At 42.0% G+C, this 16,228-nt stretch overlaps 1 long non-coding RNA gene across 1 annotated transcript; it reads left to right on the plus strand.

The window, feature by feature from the left end:
- The first annotated feature begins 94 nt into the window (after positions 1-94).
- LOC120872553 lies at positions 95-6,546 on the plus strand. The gene is made up of 3 exons (XR_005723272.1): positions 95-313; positions 4,511-4,818; positions 5,954-6,546. It is a non-coding gene; the product is annotated as an uncharacterized LOC120872553 (long non-coding RNA).
- The last annotated feature ends 9,682 nt before the right edge of the window (positions 6,547-16,228 follow it).

Consider the following 16,228-nt stretch of genomic DNA (forward strand, 5'->3'; position numbering starts at 1 on the left):
CGGCGTCTTCGCTGTAGCAAAGCTCGGCCTCTGGAATTCTGAGAACTAATTTGCTATTCGGTGACATAAGAGGGGGAGTGCGCTTTGCCTCCCCGGGGTCTGGGGCTCATTTCTCCTCTCTTCCCCATAAACTCAGCTCCTCCGAGCTCAAAACACAAAAGGAGGCGAGAGGTTCGAACCTTTGGGAAAAGTCTGTTATATATAGTAGGTTGCGGGGCGAGTAAGAGAAAAAAAAAAAACAAAACAATAAACACAGCTCTTTCCAGCTAGAATATTAGGCACCACGAGAAAAATATTTGCCAAGCAGTTTTCGGTGGGTTCATTTGCTTTATTTTTATTTGGGACAGTTTGGGATTTTTTTTTTTCCTTGGTGTGGTGGTTTGGGATTTGGGGTGGTTGTATTATGATGGTTTTCGTATTTTTGCTTCGGATTTTTGCCTTTTGCAACTTTGTGATGTTATGTAAATCGTAGGATCCCGCAGCGGTTGGATTTTGTTTTGTTTTACCCCTATGAAATGTCTCAAACGATTTAAGGAAGACGTGTTATTTTAATACTGATAGTGTTGAAAGAGGCTTGAGTTTTTTGTTGTGTGTAACAATTCCGACCCCCACTTTTTTCAGGGGGGCGGGGAAGGGTGTTCAATTTTCCTTTTTCCCTTGGACTTTTACTGAGAGGACGCTCTCCTGCGCTTGAAAGACATGTTCAAAGGATTTGTTTTGGTTTGTTTCTTTCCAGGACAGCAAGTGGTGGGTTTACTCTGTTATTGTTGACTCTTAGGAAAATTCTTGCTGCAAGAAACGTGTGTGTATGTGTACGCGTACGCGTGTGTTCTACAAAATTCTGTGAGCCAAATACATGTTTGTGTTCTGCTTTTTCTTTAGGTCTTGGTTCCCCCCGCTCCCTCCCAGCTCGTTTCAAGGTCGTTGTTAAAAATCTCTCCTGTCTGTGTTTAAAGAGACCAGCCGGAGGGAATTCTAAAGGCCTGCGGTGCCAGTATCACAGATATTGCGTGGATTTAGAACAGACTGTGCTACAAAACTACAACGCGGTTCACGCAGCACAGTCCTCTTAGTTTTAGTGCTGAGTTAGGAGGAGGAGGAAAAGGGGGGAAATCTTTCTTTCTTCCTTCCTTTCTTTTTAAAGGCAAATGCAGTGCAGAATCATTTCACTGTGGGCCTTGGTTTGTTTATTCAGAACTGCCAGTTTCCCTATTTAAATGTTGGTTGGGGTTTTTTTCCCCTCCTACTCATCCCTGAATGAGGGAGACTCTTGTTTCTTTTATGTCTCTCTCTTAAAAGAGGGTGTGAGGGGAAAATAATATTTCAGATTCCTCAAGTATTAACCCAAAATGTTTGGACCAGAAGCAGCTTTCAAAGGTCAGGCTGTTCTGAGCCTTGGCTATGAAAGTCCTTCAGGCGGACTCATTAAATTACAGAGGAGTTCTTAAAGGTTCCACAAAATTTCTGTACATGTTAATTTCCAATAAAGATATCTCCCCAAATAATCTACCTCTCCAAATTTGGGTTTATAGTGGAGAAGTGAGCAGAGAGATTACTGGCTATTTCCTGGGATATTTGGGGATCTCTTTCCCAGAAGTCTGTAAGAAGTTCAGATCTGTTGCTGAAAATGTCAGTGCAGCCCCCCTTTTGAAAAGGCCGTGTTGGAGTTTTTAGAACCAGGAGAGATCCAAAGGGGTTGATTGTTTTCCACAAGGGCTGGAGCTTAGGAAAAATGCCTAAAGTGTGTCTGTCCCTTTGAAATCTGAATATTTTAATACTTATTGACAGATGGATTACTGCAGCTTCTGCAGAAAAGCCTGTCTTGTGAAGGATTTTTGAAAAATATACATAGGCCTAATCCTGTCACCCTTGTGGAAATGAACATTTTACCCCCGAAGACACACGTTATTGTTAAGTGCAGATTCATTTTGCCAGAAGGCAGACTGTTTTTTAAATTGTCCCCTTCCTCCTGATTTTGAAAAAGTTTTAAAGGAATCCCACCGGATTCTAAATGACACCCGATTTTGCTGAAGCGATCGTCTTTGTGTATTTCTATGGGTGATAATTTTTGTGTTTTTTATTAGTATGTTCTCAGGTGTATCTGTGTGGTTTGGAATGTGAATTGTGTGGTTCTGCCCTGCTACTGATTCTGCAGTGTGATAACTTTTGTGATGTGGGGTCCCTTTTCTTGTCAAATTTGCCATCCAGCCTCAGTGGGTCCTCCCCACCACCACTTTAAACACACTGCTTGTCCCTCCCGCGTTCTCTTTGCCACTCCAATCTTAGCCCCGTGGGGGCGCTGCAGAGCAAAGGGAAATCTGCTCTCTTTAGCAGTAGAACCAACCAGAGTGGGGGCTGGGAATGAATTCACCCTTCTAGTTCCTCAGCCCTCTAATTCTCTGCGAGAAGTCTGTAAAGGAAGACCCCACTAGGCCTGGTTTGTAGATAATTAATCCCATCACCAGGGTTCTCAGACCCTTTCTGGGGCCAAGTGCCAGAGTCTCACATTTCTAATACTACCCCCCCCCCAAACTGAAAGAAATTAACCAGAACAGATGTTAAAAGAAAAAAAAAAAATTATTGAAAATATTTTAAAGGTAAGGATTTACATTTTTGTAGGTCCCCTTCTCTTTTCCAAATGAGTGGTGAGGAAAATTGTGCACCCACCTCTCAATCTCTTTTCAATTACTAGGAAAGTAACTTTATCAAATGTTTTATACCCATTGAATTTCTTCCATAATGTCCTGCCTTCTCTCATTTCTTGATTTCTCCCCATTAGTAACCAGTTGGCATCACTCTGTGAACCTCCCTCACCCCAGCAGTGATAAGATTAAAAAAGGATTGACTTGAATATATTCAAATTCTTTCAAATCATCCATAAGAAGACCTGAAGAGATATTTCATGTCTGGGGTCTTATGTGTGATTCTTGTGAACTTGGTGGGTTATGTATCAAACCAGTCCTATGATTTAATGGCTTCTGGCTATTAATACTCAAAGTAGAGGATCAAGTCAGCCCATTTGCCTGGTGGTTTGGGCATGGTAATAGGTTCTTAATCACAGGTTCTGGATAAATATAAGCTTTGTTGCAAAATAAAATAGCTTGGTCTTAATATTACATCTGTTTAAGGAAAGGAACAGATTTTGCATCCAGTTCCCTCACAAATTTCCCCACAATACAGTCACAGCTGAAAAGGAGCTATCCTTGGAGTAAACACTGTCTTGTCCTCTTTCTAAGGGGACTCCCAAGAGGAAATTGGTTTCACCTGTCAGGAACTTCTGGCACCTTGGTAGATCTTGAAACTGTTACATAAGAGAATTATAGATTTTAGGACTGGAAGGAACTTTGCAGATCAATCAACTCCTCGAGGCTTCCTTCTTTCAAGAGGACAGGAGGACCATCACTGGAGGCATGCGGGACCCCAAGACACAACTGAAAACAGGTCTTTGTGGTTCTATGGTCCTGTGTTAGAGAATCGGGGAGATCTGACTACCTGGGCTTTGAGGTGGGTGTCTCGTTTTCTGACAGAATTGAGGAAAGCAAGGCTGCTTTGGGCTCTGTGTGAATTGTAAACTGGTTTTCAGAACAAACTCCAAGTCATAATGAGTATTGAGTTTTGACAGTCGTTTGGACTCGGTGGTGCCTGTCACCTATACTGTGGTACTCAACAACTACTTTTGATAGGTATGGGAGATTTTATGTACCCATTCATTTTATTTCAAATCCTTCATTTAGAGCTATTGTAAACAAGCCCCTTATATTTCCTTGGAGAGAAAAAAGCATTTTCTTGGTATGACTTAGAAAAATTGAGCAGAAAGTTTTGAGACATTTTTTTAAAAAGATGATTTCCAGTCACTACCTTCAGAAAAAGAAGTGTCAACGTTTAATTTTGATCCATATGCTGCCTGCTTTCAGCCTGTATTATTCTGAGACTTTTTTTTTTCCTTTAGAAACCTTTTCAGCCTAGCTCAGAGTTTACCCCCAAAACACTGATTTTTTCCATACTTTTCTCACTAATTTAAAATGGAAATAAATATTGGGAGCTTAAAATAGAGAAGTGATTGGGGGTGCATAATCATTTGTTTATTGCATTCAATCACTGTTTTGAATAACAGGGTTTTCACTTCCTTTGAAACCTTAGCATGAGGGAAAGCAACAGCTGGACCAGGAGGGGGTTGGAGGGAGGAAGGCACTGGAGTGTTTGTAAACTCAGGGTGGCTGGCCCACCCTGCCATTGGCTGCCGGCTGCAGTACTTAGCTGTCTTTACTACCTAAGGCTAGAAGTGGAGAAACTTGATTTGCGTGTTGTGCCTGCCTGGTTTTTTTTTTTTTTTTTTTCTTTCTTTCTTCTCCACACCGCCCTCTGCACACCTGACCATGCCAAAGCCTATTTGAAGCCGGCTTGATGGCAGGGAGAGCTGGAGAGCAGAAGAATGTGCAGAGGGGGAGGGAGGGAGTACTCGGTACTTTTCCATTCACATCTCCACAGTGGCTTTTCTTGTTTATTTCAGCCTCCACCCGCAGAACCCTTTGAGCTGCCTGAAATCCGAGTCATTAAACTGTTCCCTGAGGTCAGACCACAGATGCCCGATGCATGTTTCCTCCATGTCAACATCTATGTAACACATGTACATACAGAGACACACACAAAAAGCTGTGTAACTCTGCGGCGGCACAGTGTGAGGTAGGAGAAGAAACAAAACAAAACTGGATTTGCTGCCAGAAGACCTTGGTTTCTAATTACAGTTCTGCCAGGAACTCCTTATCTGATGTGGAACAAAACCACTTGTCAGGACTCAGCCTCCTTAACTGTGTGAAGGTATAACCCCAGTGTCTGCAGGATGTCTATCAGTTCTAAATTTGATACCTTTATGTCTAAATATATATATATATATATCTGTAACTTTAAGATGGAGAGGGGAATGGAAAGAAGCTGAGTATATATGTGTCCCTGAGGTGGAGAAAGAGTTAAAATGTAAACTTCTAAGTAAAGAAGGCAGTCCCAGAATCCTCACCTCTATCAATTTTTAACCAATTGTAGACCAAAGTCTGAGATTATGCTGAATAGGTCCAAAAGCCAATTGAAGATTTCAAATGTTAAGAGCTGGAAGTGCCAGTTCTAAGACCTTGTACCTTTGATCTCCTGCATTCCTAATCAGATGTGACAGTTCCCAAGTGTCTTTTCTGCACCACAGTTCTGTCCCGCCCCACCACTTCTGTTTGTTTTTGGAATCGGTCCTAGTCAGTGACAGGAAGGAGCTGACACTTGTAACCCATGTACACTCTAAGCCACTGGGTCCCATGTGGATGTAAAAAATATGTCATAATATTCATACAGAAGGAGAAGGAAAAAAAAAAAAAAACCTAGATAGAAATTCCTGGTAAGAAACTGAGAGGTAGCTTAGCCATCACTGCATTAAAAGTAATTATTTGAAGTCAGAGGAAATAACAGATGAGGAGTTTGACCTTACCAAAAAAAAAAAAGCCTTCCTCTACCAAAACAAACTTAAAGGCAATGATAGAGATCCTTTCTACCAATATTTCCTATACTTCTATGATCTCCATTCTTTAAAAAGAAAGGTCTGATTGTCTTAAGCAAAAGACCTTTAACGGACCTTGGTATCTTCAGGAAATAATTTTAAAAGTAACTCCTATTTATTAACAGCGACCTCCCCACCACCACCATCCCTCCATTTAAACCTTCTGGAATATTGATGCCTGTTAAGGAGAGATGGAGCCAGTTACATTCTCTCAATGAAAAACTATTGAGAGTTATAATAGGCTAGCACTGGGAAGTGAAAGTGAGTCACTCAGTGGTGTCTAGACTCTTTGCGACCCTATGGATTATATAGTCTATGGAATTCTGCAGGCCAGAATACTGGAGTGGGTAGCCTTTCCCTTCTCCAGGGGATCTTCCCAACCCAGGGATTGAGCCCAGGTCTCCTGCATTCCAGGCAGATTCTTCACCAGCTGAGCCATCAGGGAAGCCCAAGAATACTGGAATGCATAGCCTATCCCTTCTCCAGTGGATCTTCCCGACGCAGGAATTGAACCAGGGTCTCCTGCATTGCAGGTGGATTCTTTACCAGCTGAGCTACCAGGGAATCCCTCTGTCCTCAGCAATTGTCTGATCCCACACAACTGATTTTGTATCATTGGAAACTGAGGCCCACACAGAACGTATTTGCCACACACACTGGATCAGGCTGAGTCAGATCCAGAACTTTGATGTCCTGGTTCTAAATCCACTGTGTTTTTCCATATCATGAGGAGAGGATATGGGGTGGGCAGACCTGCCAAAGAGCCATTTTCTGTGGCCTTACACTTTCTGTGACCTTCAGAGAAGTCCCCACTTTTGGACTCCTGAGATGATCTCCACTGAGATTCTACATCAGTCTTAACAGTACAATGACAGTATGGAAAGGAGCAGACTGCCATTCACAAGTCCTGCCTGTGCGTCCCAGTGTAGGACGCCGTATAGGATTCCTCACAGTTTCCTATGGTACCGTGACTTATCACTGTTAATAAACCTATAATTATCTCATGAGTAGTGCGATTGCATTGTAATTGTGTGTACGTTGGTGTTAAAAATGTAAAATTTAATATATTTTTGGCCTAGAAAAAATGATGCTACAATAGCCAAGAGCCCACCTGGTGCCAGTTCTTGATTTCTTGAACCAGCCTTGGATAAATGGCTGGTTCTAGGCTAGGAGTGGGGCAAGAAGTATATACGAAATTAGAATGGAACATTATATAGCACTGTAAATAAGGAATTGCTGAAAAACAAACAAAAACTGCATCCATAGAGTATTTCAAAGAGACTGGAGCCACCTGAAGAACTCCCAGTGGCCAAAGCTGGAAAATTTGGAGCAAGAAAAAGAAATCGAATAGTATTGGGTCACAACCCGAAGTATAAAAGAAATATCCATGAATCTACAGTGATCTAAATTACTAAATAAATTAACAAATGGGAGAAAAGAGACAAATTTCTTTTGTAGAAGAATTCCAAAGAATTTGTGTAGATACACTGCTGTCAAGGATGGGAATAGGTATATAACTTCTCACTCCTCAAGTGTGAGCTATGGGTAATGACTTCCTTCCAAAGAGTACAGTTTAGGAAGGGACGGGGGAGGGAATAATGTTACATGGAGAAATCGAGCAAACACTACTCCAGCCACTTCATCAAGAGCAACATCAGCAATTATAAACCGTGTTGACTATGTGTACCTTTGATATGAGGATTGTGAACATGGCTTTTTCACTCTGTGATCTTTCTCCCATACCCCAGACTATTTATGAGAAAGGTATCAGGCAGATTTCTACAGAAGGGCATCCTACAAAAGACATCACCAGTATTCCCCAAAACTCTCGAGGGAAGTCTGAGAAATTGCTACAGCCAAGAGTAACCTCACACAATATGACAATATAATGTAGAGTCCTTGGTGGGGTCACAGAAAGAGATAAGCCCAGACAAATCTGAATAATTGACAGAATTTAGTTAATAATATTTTATCAGTGTTGTTTCATTAGTTGTTACAAATGTTCCATTGTAATATAAAATGTTAATGATAACGAGAAAATGGTTACAGGGTTGTTCTATCTTTTCAATATTTCTGTTTAAAAAATATTTAGAGGCATATCTTTTTTTTCCCTTCAATATGAGAAACTTCCGAACATGAGCTGCTGCTGCTGCTGCTGCTGCTAAGTCGCTTCAGTCGTGTCTGACTCTGTGCAACCCCAGAGACGACAGCCCACCAGGTTCCCTCGTCCCTGGGATTTTCCAGGCAAGAACACTGGAGTGGGTTGCCATTTCCTTCTCCAATGCATGAAAGTGAAAAGTGAAAGTGAAGTCGCTCAGTCGTGTCCGACTCTTATCGACCCCATGGACTGCAGCCCACCAGGCTCCTCTGTCCATGGGATTTGCCAAGCAAGAGTACTGGAGTGGTAAAAAATATTTAGGAGTCATATCTTTTTTTTTTTTTTTTCCTTCAATATGAGAAACTTCCAAAAATGAGCTAGGTCTCTTGAAATCTAGGAGATTTTCTTTTCACTCAGTCATGCCCCCCAAATAGAGTCAGGAAAATGAGGGAACCTGCATGTATTCTTCAGTTTACTAAATTGAAAGCAATTTAGCTAATTTCTGTATGCCACCATCTGGACACAGAGCTGTCAGAACACCAGAGAAGCACCAAAGACCAAGTGTTGTCATGGTGGTGGATGACTCAAGCCACCTCCTTAATCTACTTTACATTTCTTTCAGAAAACCCTCCATGGAAACAAGGTCCTGAAAGATCTAGCCTTCAGTCCATAGAGGACACACAATACTTAGGGATTCACCACTGAGGTTGGGGGAGCTCCAGGACCTTCCAGAATGTCTGGTATCTCATTGTACAACTCCAGAAGATCTGTGCATCTCATCATAGGTTAACTCTGGGTCTAGAGAAGAATGCTGGCTGGACCCCATAACTCTTGAGTTTGTCTTCATTCTGACTATGACCCCCTTACCTAAACTAGAAAAATCCAGAGAGAGAAATGGTTTGCCAAGACCACCCCACAAATTAGTGGTAGAATTGATTCCTATCAACCAACCTACCCTGAATAAAGGTTTTTTGCTGCAGTATTCTCTTTAGTAAACTGAGGACTACTATTGCATTAGTATATTAATACCTTATTTCAGAAATGCCGCATTTATTTCTAACTGTCAGTTACCAGTGGTGTCCAATTCCAATGCTGCACTGCATTTTAAGCGTCTCTTCCTTCTTTCCCTGTTTTCTCACCTTTTCCCACTTGCATCAACCTCTCTGCCACATGGTCATAAGATCCTTGGACCAACACCTATACTCACGATGGAGGCTGATATTTAAATACTTCTGGGTGAAATGAGGTGAGACTAAATGCTATCACAGTCCAATTTGGGTAGCATGACTCTCAGCAATCTATTTGGTCACATGTCTCAAGAATCATAAATGTAGTCATGCCCTTTGACCCAGTAATTCTACTTCTAGGAATCTATCTTCAAGGCACAATTCAACATATAAGGGGAAAAAAAATCTTTGAATGAATATATGCATCCAAGCATTATATCTAGCAACAAAAAGGGTGAACAATCTACATGTCCCATTATGATGGGTTGGAGGAAAGGGATTGAACACAGAATGGTTAAATATAAATGCAACTAATTTTAAAAAAACAGGATTGGAAAATACTTGTGGTAACAGATAAAGTGAAAAGAGGTAGAATTGTATATGTAGTGTATTTATGCGTGGATGCATGCTAAGTCACTTCGGTCATGTCCGACTCTTTGTGACTCTGTGGACTGTAACTCTCCAGGCTCCTCTATCCATGGGATTCTCCAGGCAAGAGTGGATTGCCATGCCCTCCCCAAGGGGATCTTTCTGACCCAGAGGTAGAATCTGAGTCTCTTATGTATTCTACATTGGCAGGCAGTTTCTTTACCACTAGTACCACCCGGAAAGCCCAGTGTATTTATAACTCTGTTTAAAAATACTATACATAAAAAATAAACTAGATATAAATAAAAGTACACAATTACCAAAAAAAAAAAAAAAAAAGCCCAAAACAAAAAAACTATTTACATTGCTTCTCTCTTAAGAAGGTAGGATCACGGATACTTTTTTCTCCTTTATTTTTTGTCTTCCAAATTGTATAATGTTTATATATCAGTTTGATAGCTATCTATCTCATAAGCACATACTCAAGACCATGAAAAGCCCTGAGTGAAGTCTTTTAAATGCAAGCAGTTAACCCTGTAATTCACAGTTTTGAATGTTTGATCTAAAGTTGAAGCCTCCCACATCTTTGAGGCCTAGAGCAAAAGTGAGAACTGCCCACTCAGTCCTGGAGAAGACCTTTTACTCTGGGAGACACTTGTCTCCACACCAACAAAACTTTTCTGAGCACATTGACCATAAAGAGGTTGAATGGATCCTGTAAATCTTTGATCTATCTCCGCCCCCTGGGTCTTGGTGTGCTTATCTGGTTTGTTGGTGTTTCACAGCATTTGCAAATGTCAAAGGGTTTCCCGGTTGCTTTACTGTCTCTATGAGGCCACCCAGGAGACCTCCTGGTAAAGAGACCTTCTTTGAGATCCTTCTGGGACTATAGGAGATTTGTTTTTAATTCTTATAACCTGTTTGACTAGTGAATTCTAAGGAAAACAATTTAAAAACAAACTATCAATTTTTTTTTCCCTTCAGAGAATCACAGGGTTGTTAGGAACTTCTAGGGGGTGGGCGGTTACCATCGTTTGAATCTCTGGTTCTCAGAAAAGGGCATGGAGGGGAGATGGCAGGATCTAGGAGGTGAGGTAAGAACCATGGTTCTGTTAAGCCCTCTTCTCTTAGACCACTGATCTAATTCCTCATACTCAAGCTCATTCATTCACTCATTCACACAACACACAGTTCATTGGGAGCCTTTTGTGGGATAGACACTATTTTCACAGTATACTGGGAAAATAAATATGAATACAACAGGGGACTTTGGCTCTAGGGGACCCATAGTCTACTGAGAAAGCAAAGGCCAAGAATGGTGCAAAAGCTGCCCTAGGTCATGCAAAAGATAGTCCCCTTGCCAGGCCAGGCCCCAGTATCCTGATTCTGAGCCAAATAAAACCCTCTGGCTTCTTCTCAGATGCTGTGTCTACCTCCCACTCCAAACCAGTGCCAGGCACTGACTGCCTCCTTGGGCAGCTTCAGCCTCTGAGTTTTTCATTCAATATTAATGAGAACAGAATATAACTCAGCTGCCTCAATGTACCATCCAGCAATGGTGGATACACTATGCAATGCACCCGATACCCAAAGCAGAGAAATCCACAAGAGCCTGAAGCACATGCAGCTTTACCACCCCCAACACCTGGTCAGCTCAGCCTACAGGCCAGAGCTTTGCCTAGACTGTGATTTTTACATCTTTGCCTGCCTGACAGGTTCTATGACGAACACAGCTTCATGCTATTCCAAAGCACACAGCCTCAAGTAAAGTCCACAGCCTGGAATCCAGAACCCAATACCATATCTAACAGGATCTAAACACCTAATAGATCCTGATGCCTTCTCAACTAAATCCAAGTTTACCCCAATCCTCTGGGCATCCTGGACCTTTGGGTAATACACTAACAAGTGATAAAACCAGGTACCAATCCTGCACCCAGACCATTTTGCATAGTACACTAGTTGCCAAGGCCCAGCCTGCCTGATCGTTGGACCCATGTGCCAGGAATCATAACCATTTCCTTTCTATGGCCAGGCAAGGACGAGTTGGTTATAAAGACGGCCTAAGAATTCCTGATACAATTTCAACAATCTTCAATTAGTTGGAAGGCGCATGAAGTGGCAGCTTGCAGCTCACCCTTTGGTGGCACTGGCACTGAAATGCTGGCAGAATGCTCAAAAGAAAATGGGACAGAAAAAGGTTAATAATGCCAGTAATAAAGGTCAGAATTCGGAAATATATTGAGAGGACTTGACGATGGTGATGGTAAATCAACCAAGCACTGTAGGCCCTCAAATTGCTTCCCGGTCTTGTCTCCTATAACAGTCCTCCACCCCAGACTCTTAGCATTCTCCAAGGACCCAGACACTTACCTCCACTCCACACCCAGGGCTTGATCATTGCCTTTGATAGGCTAGAAGCTCCTCAAAGACAAGAATACCTCATTTTTGTTGAATTGTACTTATGTCCAACACATGGTACTCACTTAGGAAATGTTGATTGAATTCAAGTAGGTAGAACTGAAAGAGAATTTGATGTGAAATCTGATGATCTGGGTTCCAGTTAAAGTTCCACAACTGACTAACTTCTTTGAGTCTCAGTTTCTTGTTCTCTAAAATGGTAATTTCTGTTCAGGGACGACATCACAGGATTCCTGTGAGAGTCAAGTACCATGGAGGGGAAAGTACTTTGGAAATTATAATGCATAATTCAAAGTAGTTGTTGACTGTTGAGTGAATGGACAAGCTAACGAGTGAATCATCACAGTGGAGTGAAGCCATCAGGTTATTCCATAACCGATTTTGTGATTCAGATTATATCTGGGGAATAATGTGTTTGCAGTGTCCTGCCTTGACTTTTAACCATCCTTAAATATGGTTATTTCACTTCCTGAAATAATTTAACTCTTTCAGTACAGGAAGACATAAATTACTGCAGAGGATTCATACTCATCCAAAGAGAATAAAAAAGATCATCAGAAAGTCTTTATGTTCTTGAAATGCAGAATTGGAAATGACCCATTTCCCAGTAATGGGAACTGAAATCCAGTATTAGATCCTCCTTTTCGGTACCTTCTTCCTCTTCCTCCTCTTTCTACCTTGGCCCCTCCCTACCCCTCCCTTGCACCCAAATGGAATAAGTCTTTTGTTTTGAGCTAACTTTAGTCTTGGAAAAAGGTATTAACAAAGCACAGATCCATCAGGGCTGTTTTCTAGGAGCAACAAGTTAAGTTCTTGAGTTGATGGGTGAGTTACTAAAACAGGGAGGTAGGATAACTTTGTACCAAAGGCCCAACGCAAATGACAGAGAGAATCTTGGACCAGCTTTGTCCTGTAAGAGAATCCATGCATCTCTCTATCCCTTCTGCCTCCACAACAAATGTAGGACAGATTTCATGGATGTGACAGTGAATACAAAAAAGAGTTAGGAATAAGCTGGTCTTGATAAGGAGGAGGAAACAAAACAAGAACAGGGGTGCTGGAGAGAAGGTAAGGGCTTCACTCCAGTAACAAAACAAGGCAATGTGTAAGATGAAGCAACAGACCTTTGTTAGAATTAAAAAAAAAAATCTACTCAAAAGTCTAGATCCTACTTCTTATAATCTACAACAATAGGTATCTAAAAGGAACGAAATACCAGGTGGACTCAGGGGAAATAAAATGACAAATCTTCAAAAGGGCCAGGACATGTGGCAAGAGAAAGTTCCTAGAACTGAGACGTCATCTGCCCATGTTTGCCAGTTTTGCCAGCACCAAACCCATGATGAACAGCTAACTTATTTTTGGATTCCTAGAGGTGGGAAGAAGACAATACTGGATGTATATGGCATTAAAAAAAAACCCAAAACCTCCAACATGGGAGCGCTGGGACAATGTCCAAGCTGTGCAAGGGCAGCCACCTCCCCCATATGGTTCCTTTTTTTCCCTTTCTACCCTTCCCATTCCTGACACCTCTAACCCAAGCGTACCTGTGAAGTTGCATTCCTGCACAAAGCTAAATATGTGTGTGGGGGTGGGGGGTGGGGGAGGGGGATGGGCCTGGGAGAAAGCAAAGTAACATAAAGATACTTCCCTTTTCAACATTGAAAGCTGGGAAGGTTCAGAAGAAAATGAAGGAGTGCTGTAAGATTCTAGGAACTAGAAACTGAGAAGATGGAGAAACAGAAAATATTCAACTGTATTCCCTTATTTTATTATTCATTTGGTTGGACTTTTTTCAGCATGGAATAAATATGTGTTGATATTTTCAGGTCTTATCAATTTACAGCTACAAAAGTAATGAAGTGAGCACCTATGCTAAGTACTAGGCTACAGTTTGCACACACAAAGAACAACTGCAGACCTGCCGTAACAGAAGCTTGTAGTCTAGTCAAGGAGACAATCATTATACAAGTAAATCCACAGGTGAATATACATTATAAATTATGATAGCTGAAATACAGGCATAGGTAAGGTGCTCTGGCATGGGAGAAGGAGGGAACTTACCTAATGTACAGGCCTCTCTATAAGGTCAACTTTAAGCTGAGATCTGAAAAAAGAGGATATGTTAGCCAGGTCAAGAATGAGGAGGCAAGTATACTGGGAAGAGGGAACAGAGATCAGCAGTCCTAAAGGGAGTAGAACCATGGTACATTCGGAGAGCTGAAAGCGGCCGGCATGGCACAGAGAGAGTGGCAAAGATGGGTTTGGAGGGAGAATCAGGAGCTGCACTATGTAGGTCTTTGTAGATGATGGTCAGAAATTTAGAGATTAAGTGTGGGAAAGAGGAGAGCGAAAAAGTTGGCCTAAAGCTCAACATTCAGAAAACTAAGATCATGGCATCCGGTCCCATCACTTCATGGGAAATAGATGGGGAAACAGTGGAGACAGTGTCACACTTTATTTTTTTGGGCTCCAAAATCACTGCAGATGGTGATTGCAGCCATGAAATTAAAAGACACTTACTCCTTGGAAGAAAAGTTATGACCAAGCTAGATAGCATATTCAAAAGCAGAGACATGACTTTGCCGACTAAGGTCCATCTAGTCAAGGCTATGGTTTTTCCTGTGGTCATGTATGGATGTGAGAGTTGGACTGTGAAGAAGGCTGAGCGCCGAAGAATGGATGCGTTTGAACTGTGGTGTTGGAGAAGACTCATGAGAGTCCCTTGGACTGCAAGGAGATCCAACCAGTCCATTCTGAAGGAGATCAACCCTGGGATTTCTTTGGAAGGAATGATGCTAAAGCTGAAACTCCAGTACTTTGGCCACCTCATGAGAAGAGTTGACTCATTGGAAAAGACTCTGATGCTGGGAGGGATTGGGGGCAGGAGGAGAAGGGGACGACAGAGGATGAGATGGCTGGATGGCATCACGGACTCGATGGACGTGAGTCTGAGTGAACTCCGGGAGTTGGTGATGGACAGGGAGGCCTGGTGTGCTGTGATTCATGGGGTCGCAAAGAGTCAGACACGACTGAGCAACTGAACTGAACTGAACTGAACTGAGAAGTTATTTAATATTTTCAGGCAGGGTGATGCCATGATATGACTTGTATTTTAAGAAAAGCAACCCAGCTCGTGTGTGGAAGGTGAATTAGAAAGAAGCACAAGGAGATTCTTGAAGAGGCTATGGTCAGAGTCCCAAAGAGAGATGAAGGTAGCTGGGACTGTAGAAGTGGCAGTGTAGGTGGGTATGGGAAGGTTTGACACATACTTGGAGGGTAGATTTGACAAGATTGAAAGAAAGATTGGGTAGAGTAGGAGTGGGTGGTAAAGCAGAGAAGGGTATCAAGAATGAATCCCAAGGTTCTGATTTAAGTAATTGGGTGGATAAGTTTCTATTTACTGAGTTAAAAATACTGTGAAGGGGGAGCTTGCTGGGAGATAATTGCTGGGAATCAAGAACTCTGTTTCGAATGTGGTATATTTCAGATGTCTCTGGAGTAGATGTCAAAGTAAGCAGTTGGATATTTAAGACCTGATCTCAAAAGAGATGTCTCAATTTGGGATCCATCAAAATAGAGCTAGAATTTGAAGCTAGGAGAAAAGATTGGTTTTCATATCAGACCAGGTGTTGAAGAATAGAATAAAAAATAGTAAAGGTGGAACATGTCTTAGAAATACTCCAGTCCAAACTCATTTCTCAATTGGTAGCAAAATTGGGAACTAAAGTGAAGCCATTGGTGGAAATGGAATTAATGAGACTGGGTCTCATTTTTGGAGCAGCACTTTTTTCATTTTACAATGTTCTGTCAACATCTGCAGAGAAGGCAATGGCAACCCGCTCCTGTACTCTTGTCTGGCAAATCCCATGGACAGAGGAGCCTGGTAGGCTGCAGTCCATGGGGTCTCGAAGAGTCAAACACAACTGAGCGACTGCACTTTCACTTTTCACTTTCATGCATTGGAGAAGGAAATGGCAACCCACTCCAGTGTTCTTGCCTGGAGAATCCCAGGGGCGGGGGAGCCTGGTGGGCTGCCGTCTATGGGGTCGCACAGAGTCGGACACGACTGAAGCGACTTCACAGCAGCAGCAGCAGCAGTCAACATCTGACATCAAAACGATGTAGACTGAGATATTGGGTGAGACATAATTCTATAGGTCTGGCTCATGGTGTCATGTCTCTGTCTCTGCTGGTTCCCTACTTACGAAAAAGACAGTCATCCCAAAGGAACATATCTGGCAATTTGCTATTGAGAGGGTCCATGCCTTAGAGTGGGTACCAAGCTGCTAAAGCCACGTTCCTGTGATAGCTCTGTCCTAGTCAGCTTTGCACCTGTGGTCCCTGCAATTATTTAGGAACTGGACCATCCCTCTTCCCAAATGTGAGTCCCTGAAGGTCAGGAGCCACTTTTACTTTTCTTGTTATGTATCTTAATCTCACTCTCACACCTGCAATAAGTAACTTACTCGTCTAATACATGTTTTGAATCAGAGGAACCTGATAAATTGAAACCTTCCATCAGATTTAATGCACCTTTAGTTATCTTTCCATTCTTCCAAGGAAATACCTTTA

The sequence above is a fragment of the Oryx dammah genome, unplaced genomic scaffold (assembly GCF_014754425.2).
Source record: "Oryx dammah isolate SB20612 unplaced genomic scaffold, SCBI_Odam_1.1 HiC_scaffold_2, whole genome shotgun sequence".
Classification (NCBI taxonomy): Eukaryota; Metazoa; Chordata; class Mammalia; order Artiodactyla; family Bovidae; genus Oryx; species Oryx dammah.